This window comes from Arachis stenosperma, chromosome 5, assembly GCF_014773155.1.
Source record: "Arachis stenosperma cultivar V10309 chromosome 5, arast.V10309.gnm1.PFL2, whole genome shotgun sequence".
Classification (NCBI taxonomy): Eukaryota; Viridiplantae; Streptophyta; class Magnoliopsida; order Fabales; family Fabaceae; genus Arachis; species Arachis stenosperma.
Window position 1 is genome coordinate 13159503 of NC_080381.1, and position 10021 is coordinate 13169523.

Below are 10021 nucleotides of genomic sequence, written 5' to 3' on the forward strand. Positions count from 1 at the left end.
GCAGGGAGGTCAGAATCCAACAGCATCTGCAGTCCTTTTGAGTCTCTGGATCAGATTTTTGCTCAGGTCCCTCAATTTCAGCCAGAAAATACCTGAAATCACAGAAAAATACACAAACTCATAGTAAAGTCCAGAAAAGTGAATTTTAACTAAAAACTAATAAAAATATACTAAAAACTAACTAGATCATACTAAAAACATACTAAAAACAATGCCAAAAAGTATACAAATTATCCGCTCATCAACGAGTCAAAGATGGAATTTTGATGCCAGGAGCTATCGGTATTTATGAATGGCAAGTCATGCCATTTGCTTTAAAGAATTCATGGGCAACGTACCAGAGAGCAATGAACTCGATCTTTTATGATTTCATTGGTAAGTTCATGGAAATTTATATTGATGATGTGGTTGTGAAGTCCAAGTCGAAAGAATCTCATTTAAATAATTTAGAAACTGCTTTTAAGAGAATGAGACACCATCAACTGAAAATGAATCCATTAAAATGGACTGTTAGTGTATCTGCAGAAAACTTCCTTAGATTTATAGTATAGAAAAAAAGAGTAGCCATCGACATTAATAAGTGCAAGGCTATTTTTTATTCAGCACCCCCTAAAAATAAGAAAAAACTCCAATCTTTCTTGGATAAAGTTAACTTTCTTCAACATTTCATTTCAAACCTCTCGGGTAAAACGAAGATATTTACTCTGTTATTAAAATTGAAACAGCGAAAAAAGTTCAAGTGGGAGGATGAGCACTAAGAGGCATTCGACCAGATAAAGTAATATTTGACTTCACTCTCGATCCTAGCACCTATCAAGAAAAGTTGATCATTGAAATTATCATAGTTGCATCGAAAATAACGTTAGGGAGCATGCTAGCCCAAGAAGATGAAGATGGTAACGAAAGAGTAATTTACTATCTAAGTCAAATGTTGACTGATGTAGAGACTAAATATAATGCGGTCGAAAAGCTTTTCTTAGCCCTTTATTTCTCTTATACTAAATTCAAAAGTTATTTAATTAGAAGAAATGTTTATTTCATGTCAAAATTTGATGTTATCAAATACATGCTTTCTTAAGCAATTTTAAGAGGTTGAATTGGCAAATGGATGCTAGGATTAATCGAATTTTATTTATTCTACGTTCCTGTCAGGGCTATCATAGGATAAGTGATTGCTGATTTCTTAGCAAACTATCCTTGTGTTGACATTGATGATGAGATTGTCGAGAATATAATTGGATATTTAGAACTTAAGCCTTGGAAGTTATTTTTCGATGGATCTAAGCATTCGTATGGGGTAGTAGTCGGGATAATGATAATCGCCCCTGATAATGTGCCAACTAAATTTATGTTTCAATTAGAGCCAGGATTGTCAAATAATGAAGCTAGAATTATTAACAAAAAAAGGGGCTCGAACAGTCAAAATTCTAGGAGATTCCCAACTAGTGATTCAATAGTTGGCTAGAAATTATCGCATCATAAGCCAAAATTTGGCTCAAGTATTTTGTGGTGGCAGTTTGATTATTAGCCATATTTGAATCCGTATCAGTAAAGCACATATATAAAGAGTCGAATCAGGAAGCTAATGAACTAGCTCAAATGACTTTTGATTATAAAATATCTCCCAATTTAATAAAAGAGCTAAGTGAAATCGAATCTAATTTAATTCCTTTAGATTTAAGAGAAGCTTGTTGGGTAAATACAATAGGCCTATGTGATTTGAGGTTAAATACCTAGCGTTGAGTTTTGTTTAGGAAAGGCATCGATGGTTCTTTACTCTAGTATATTAGTATTCAAGAAGCTCATCTAGCTATCGCTGAGGTGCATGAAGGTATTTGTGCAGCTCACCAGTCGGGTCAGAAGATGTAATGGATCTTGTGACGACAAGGACTACATTGGCTTTCAATGATGAAGGATTGTATTGAATTTTCTCAGCGTTGTGATCAATGCCAAAAGCATTCACCTATTTAAAGAGTCACTGCCTTGGATTTACATGTTATAGTCAAACCTTGGCCATTTAAGGGATGATCTCTCAACTTAATAGGAATGATTCACCCTCCTTCAACTATTTTACAAAATGGGTAGAAGATGTGTCCATGAAATAAGTTAACGAAACCAAGATAATTGACTTTATTGAGGAATCAATCACTCATAGATTCGGCATTTTCCAGACTTTGACTACAGACCAAGGGACCATGTTTACAGGTCAATAAATAAAGGAATTTGTCGAATCACAAGGCATTAGAGTAATACATTCGACTCCCTATTATACACAAGCTGATGGCCAATTCGAGGCGTCAATAAGTCTTTAATAAATTGGATTAAAAACATACAAGAGACTGCCTCGAAACTGGCATAATACCTTGAGCCAGGTACTATGGGCATATAGATGCTCACCTAAGGAGACTACATGGTTGACACCTTATGAGCTTGTATATGGACACAAGGCTGTCTTACCACTTGAGATAAATTTGTAGACTATCAGAGTGGCTAAACAAAATGATTTTCCTGACGAACAATACAGGTTGAGTATGGTAGATGAGATAAATGAATTAGATCAAACTCGACTAATGGCTTTAGATAGAATGATTTGACAGAAAGAATCTATAGCTAAGTCATACAACAAGAAAGTAAAGAAAAAGCGATTTGTAGTTAGTGACTTGGTTTTAAAATTAGTCATTCCTACAGAGCAAGTTAAAGGAAAATAGTCAACATTATGGGAAGGACCTTTTAAGGTTGAAAAGATATTTGATGGTAATGTGTATGAGCTAAGAGATATAAGAACTAATAAACAATTAGGACGCATAAATGGAAAGAATCTCAAAACATATCATTGTCATTAGTGTGGATTTCGAAAACCATAAACTAACTAGCAAGTGCATCGGGTCGTACCAAGCAATACCTCAGGTGAGTGAGGGTCGATTCCACAAGGATTGATGGATCAAGCAATAATAGTTGAGTGATTTACGTAGTCAGACAAGCAAAAAAGAGTGTTTTGAGTTCAAATTACGTTAAACAATAATTTACAAGAGTGAAGAAAGCAAATTGTAAATTGGTTGTGAAAAATAATGTGAGAAAATAGTTAAGGTTTTGAAGATGTTCAAATTTTAGGATTAACAATTCTCATTAACTACTTTGATTATGCAAAGATTCAATTCATAGCAAACTTTAAGTGATTAGACTCCAATTCCTTGGTAATTTAGTCCTCCTCTAACTCAGTTAACCGCCAATTCCTTGGTCACTTAATCTAATTAGAGAGTTTAAGTTAAAACCCTAGTTTCATATTAATCAGATAATTAGAGTTATGAGAATTCAATTCCAAGTGGTTATTCAAGTGATGTAACTTTTCCAAGATTCAACAAGAATTCAAGTTAGAAAAGAGTTATTATCTAATACACTCTAATCTGTAGGATGAAGAACAAAACAGACTCTTAAATGTAAATCAATGCATTAATCAGAAGTGAAAAATAATAGTTATTAATCCATCCAAATAAATAGAGATCCTAACCTTATCAATGGTGGTTTTGTTGCTCATGGTGCGAAAAAACCTTAGTAGACAAACGTGTGAAAGTGCAGAAGAGGAGAAGGAGCCCTGGGCCAAGATCTCTTCCCTTTTATATCTAATCCTCCTTTTATATCTAATCCTAATAAATGTAAAATATAATTTTTAAAACCTAAAAATATCTTTTCTTAATTCAAAAGTTATTTTAAAAACTAAATTAAATCAAAATATTTGATGTGATTCACGCAGAAGCACTTCAAAATCAGTATTCTGGTGCCAAACATGATCTAGGTGAAGTTTGGCACCACGTTCACGTAAGATTGCACGCATTCCCACGCTCCTGGCACCAAATGCCGGGATGTGGCATTTGGCGCCATTATGGCCAAACTGAATTGGAGTTTTATTGTGATCCTGGCGCCAAACTTGAGCTAGATGAAGTTTGGTGCCACCTCCTGCATGCAATTGACTTCTTTTCTTCTTTCTGAACTCCGCCAAATTCGCCCGAATGCTACCTGAAATCAATTAAATTGCAAAATAACTCAAAGTAGCATTCATGGTGGTTTAAAACACCTAAATCTTAATTTAATTCAACAAATTCAAATGCAAATTTACTGAGAAAAGATAAGAAAGATGCTTATGCATCAATCATTAAATCAAAATGTGAAAGTTTATATAAAATATCGACCATATATAAAGAGTCGACCATAAGTTAGATAAATTAAGATTCAAATAAAGTCCTAAATCAAAGCTTCAAGTCCTCTTGTTTTCGACCCAAACTAGTAGCAGCTTCAGAAACCCCCATCTTTAACTTTGTTGGCTTGAGTGATGACTTCTACTAAAGCAGGTCGACTTGAGACTTTTGAGGAATGTACTTTTTTAATTTTTTCGAGTTAGGGAGTGAGAATCGAGTTAGCTGCTGCAATTTTTCCCTACTGGCCTTCAACTCAACAAATTCTGTTTCAAAAGTTTCAATTCTCGATACCAAGGTTTGCTCTTTAGTCTGACCTTCTGATAGGATTTCTTCAATTTAAGACTTAGCCATTTCACATTTCTTTAGTTGCGAGTCTGGGTAGCCAATGCCTCAATTGATTTTCTTGACTGTCTCAGACTTAGAAATATGATAAATGTCTTCGATGAAGACACCCAGAGCTCTATAGATTTCAGCTGGAATCTTTTGGTCCAGAAAACTAAGAGCATCAAGGAGTTCAACCTTCAGGTCAGCATTGTTGTTGATCTCTTCCAAAAAATGGTTGAGGCAGTCGAGAATTATGCTCACCCTCTCAACAACGAGAGGATCAGGACCTGGTGGAAGTTGAGGCTCAGGAAAAGTAACTTCTTCTTCATGGATTGAAACAATGTGTTTTGATTCTTGAATAGAAGGAACAAGTTCTGGCTCCTGACCAGAAGAGGAGAAAACTCGTGTTTCTTCTGAGGAGTATACTTGTCAAGCTTCTGATAAAATGTTAGCAAGATCAAAGTCAAAATTCTCAAAATCTAATTCATGTTTGACAGTAGTCTGATTTACGTCCGGAGTGTAGAAGTGGCTACAGTAGTTGTCGATATAGAACCCAACTCTCGATGTGTTTCCACATCACTTGGCAAAGGCATATAGCTCTCTTGCAAAATTAGGTAGGTATGTAAATATGAACAAACAAAATGAAATAAGGAAATGGTGAATAAATTTACCATTGATGATTCAGTTGATGGACTGGGCTGTACTGGACTTAAAACAGGAATAGGTGGTATAGTCACCGGTCAAGGAACTATTGGAGGAGTAGGTTGAGTCACCTCAGTCTCAACACCAAACGGTTCAACTTCTAATGCAGAGTGACTTCTTGCTTCGACCGAATTTGGAGCTTTGTTTCAACTATTTAGACTGAACAACAAAAGATTAAGTATATATGCAAAACTATCTTCGACTATAAGTCTAAAGGTGTTATAGAAATACATTAGAAAATATAGTGGGATTTGATTTTTGTACTTTCTTGGGGTTAGGCCCAAGAAGGATTTCGACAACACCATGATTTTTTTTTAGGAAAGTGTGGCTTCATTCGACCATCCTCTTTGGAGCAGCGTCCTCCTCTTATTCCTAATTTTCCTTGACTAGTTTGGGGTCGGGAGCTATACCAGTTAGCTCTATAGGTCGAGCAGCTAAAATACATAGAGAATATAAGATAAGTAAGGATTTAAAAGTTAAAGTTTTAAAAAAACATGGTACCTGGAGGATATCCAGCGATTTTCGTTCGACCATGAATCATATCCCTGAAGCCCCGGTAATAAACAGCACTAGTCGTGTTTATGCCCAGGGTTCAACAATCCTTTTTTTAGAGTCGATAGTTCGCTCCCAAGGCTCCTTTAGGAGAATTAGGCAGTCGATCAGCGAGACCAAAGGGGGCATTAGAAAAAGGAGGAAACTGAAATTTTTGCATAAACTATGTTTTTTTTTAGCATAAGGATATTGAGCCAAAGCCTTAAAGTAATGGTCGAGACATCTATAAAAATGCGTTTCTTTCTTCTTTTTTCATACTTCTAAGGCCTCGTTGAAAACATATTTTACCTTCTTGAAACGCCATTTTACTTTATAATATTTTTTTAACTTAAGGATTTCTTTGATATGCTCACCTTTAGTCTTCTTCGACGCTACAGGAATCTATGTAGTAGGAAGAAACAAATTAGAAAGAGCTTGTTCAGATGAGGTACAATGAGAATTGTAATAGGTCGACCCCCACTTGTGGAAGGCTAGTGTCGAGAGAAAGCAAAACTTGATATCATATCTTTGATATTGAGAAGTTACTCTTTAGTGATTAAGGTCCAAAATTTGATCAAACTCCTCCAAATTGGACACCTCATAATAGATCATTTGTGCTCCAGGGTCGAGAAAAAGAGGAGAAGGTAACGCATGTGCAAGACCAAACTGTCTTGACACGATTTGGGGGGAATAGGTGACCAATTTCTTTGTTAGAGTCGTTGTCGACTCATGAGGGAGACCCACAGGAAGACTTTTGGGAGTTAAGGTTTTCTACCAAAGTTCATCGACGGTCTCTTGATTTACAGATTTGTGACTAGTTAAAGGATGGAGATACCCTACAGCACTTTTTCGATAGGCAAATGAATTTGGGTAGGAAGAAAAGTCATCATTTGTCTTGATGTTAAGAAGGATATTGATGAAGTAACAAAAAGCGTCGATAGATGACATGCTTTTTGCTTTCGACCAAGAAAGAAAAGAAAGCCGGATACCATCAAGCTGAGCTTTTGGAACTTCAAAAGAGGAGGCAGTGAATCGAGGTTCGAGCACAGCCTTCAACCATAGGTTTATAACCTAGAGAGGACCAAAGAGGTTGATTGAAGACTCATCTTGTCGAATCTCACTAACTACTAAAGAAACTGTTTCATACAATTGACTCAGAATTAGAGAAGGAAGGTTGACATATTTTTTACAGTGAAGCATGATAGCTAACGACAGATAATTATATTTTTGGATTTGAATCAATTTCAGACAAAAAAAACATTCAGCCACAAGAGTAAGAGTAAGAAAGTTACATGCTCACTATCAATCACAGGCTCACCCTCAAAACCCATGTTGTTTTAAATAAAGCTCGACACAGAAGTCGAGTCGAAGTTGATGTCGAAAATATCATCAGGGTATGAAGTGATCCAGCATGCATCTTTCCCATCGGGAGCAATGCCAGTCAAAGAAAAAATTTTCATCAAGGTCTGACCCATTATTTTATAAGAGAAATAAAAGTTATTAGTAGCTAGGCACCAAAAATACAAACTAACCCCTAAGAGTGGTGCAGTATAAGACAAGTCGAAAGTGGCTAATCTAAGAGCAGAAGCAATGCCTAAATATTTTCACACAGACTTATAAGTCGAAGATAGCCTCGACATCCAAATTGAAAATAAGAAGCTAGATTTCTTAGGGGGAATTGTTTTTAAAACTCGATTGACAAAATAGGTAGCCTTAACATTTTTGCAAAAAATCAAAGATGTTCAGGGAAAGATAGAAAGAAAGAAGAGATAGAATCGACTTGTTCTTAAGTCAAAAGTGGCCCTAAATATGGATACAAGACGTCTGTGTCCTAGAATGGAAGCAATGCTTGGCTTCTCCAGAATTCAGTAGTCTCAACGTTAGAATAGGGAGCTCGTAGAGTGCCGTCATCGTTGTAAAACTGTGACACATTAGCCACCAGAAGAGGAAGAGCTACAATGTGAACATCATCATTGTCTTATTCTTGTGAAGGAGAGACGTGAGTAGCAAAAGCTCCGCCAGGAGTAGAAGCGGCTGCCACAGTGGTAGTAGTAGAAGCAAAAAGAGAGAATGATGTAGTATCTTCCATAGTTGAAATAGTAATAGGAACAGTGGTAGAAGTGGTGGCGACAATGGTAGTTGAAGAAGAAGCCGCGATAACAACGGGGGTACTGCTAGAATGGAGGCCATATTGAGAATCCATGAAAAAGGCGAATAAGGATTTCAAGAAAGAGGAAAAAGATTTTTGCAAGAATGAAGAATGTTGAAAATAGTGGGTATGAACAAAGAAGTGAAACTTGAGAATGTGAAAAGGTTTAAAAGGAAGGGACCCATTAATTAAAGCTCATTGGAAACGTTACGTATTCCTAGAGAAATGTGTGAATAGTTTCGTTTCTGCATAACTGTCTTTTTAAAATTTTGAAATTTAAAAATGGCATATGCAAGTCATGTGATCAAGTGAAACTCGTCATTTCATTTTTTGAAAAGACCGGTTTTAAGGGGCAATATGTTAGTACAAAAATTCGACAGTTCAGATAGCTCGACCATGATCGTTTGACCTAATGGTGAGTCGACAGTATGTAAGTCGAGGTGTCATAGTATGTGGGTTGTTGCACAAGAATGTAGGCCGAAGTATCATAACATGGGTTGTTTCATAAAAGTGTGAGTACAAGGGTTTGACTTATCCTAAAAGGAGTCGAGTCGGTGACTTCTAAAAATCGAAATAAGATAATTGCATGAAGGCATCATCTAGAATCATTTTATGGAACGTGGGGCTTGAAAACCAAGGTAAGAGAAAATGTGAAACGTCAAATTTGGGAGTTAAGATTCTTCATGGTCAAGGCAATGTTGTGGCCTAAAAAATAGGAAGAAGCTAGATTGTGAGAAGAGAAAAACACTTTGCAAATCTATCCTTGTGGTCTATAAATAGAAGGCAGAAGTGAAAAGGGGACTTCAATTTGAACACTACAACATCACACGAAACTCTACAAATCCATAGTCACGCTGACGCCAAAGAGATCTATGGAGTGTAAGTGCATGTAAATGTCTAGGTCAATTTTTTTTTGTTCATTTTGTCTTCGTTATTTTAACTTTCTCTTTCATTTCATTTTATCATTTTTAATTCCTTTTTAATTTATTTCAATCATTTATTTTAAACTTTAATTTGTTTATTATTTCAGTCACAATACTTATTTATTCCATTTTTTTTCTTGTTATTTTGTTTTATGTTGTTTATTTTTTATTCTTTTCTTTCAAGCATTTTATTTTCAGACTTTTACTTCGTTTTATTTATTTTCTTACTTTGTAATTTATCACAAATATTTTAATATATACAGTTTTGATACCTACGTTAAGTAATTCTCCGGTCGAGCTCACTTATTTTTAGAGAAGTCGTATCTGCTTTCCGAACTGAGATCTTGATACAAGTTTAATTCGACACCCTGTCAAAGTTACCAAAAATCAAGTGAAACACAAACAAAATTTTTTAATAAAAACTCGGATACAATTATTTTCATGTAAAGTTACTAATTCAAAATTATTAGATGATTTAATATACAATTATATAACAGTTCTAAACTATCAACTTGATCAGCAAAAAAAAAAAAAAAAGAGAGAAAAACAACCAACTAGAGCCTCTAACAATCAAAATGGTGGTAGATATCAGGAGGGGCTCTGCCGCTCTATCGAAGAATTGAAGACCCAAACGCAGCTTATGTCCTTTCTTGGCAAGAAGGTCAGCAACAAAATTCCCTTCTCGAAGAGTATGACTCCAGTTGATATATTGAATTCACCCAGCAAGAATGTTGATGTCATCCAATAATAAGTCGATTTATAACTCATCTTAAATAACTGATCAAGTCAACTTATAAGTCATCTTGAGAAACCGACCATTAACAAAAGCCCATAAGAATAAAGGAAGAGATCCATGTAGGCATGATTCTGTAAACTTATTTTTTAGGGTTAGCAAAATTAAAGTTCATTCTTGTTTCTTATTGGCCACGAGACTAACTAATTATTCAATGAAAGCACGGCGATAAGCCGATAACAAAACTATTTAAATCATAGCCACCCGTAAGAATATCGGCATAATAGTAAAAATTTATAATATATAAAATAATTGATAGTTTTATCAGAAGGAGAATTAAGATAAAAGCATTTTCTGCTGGTGTAAAATTCTTTTTGTAAAGAAAACAGAAAATAAAACAGAATACAAAATCCTAGGGTATATGCTACATAGAACATATACAAAATCGAGAAACAGTCGCTTTCGT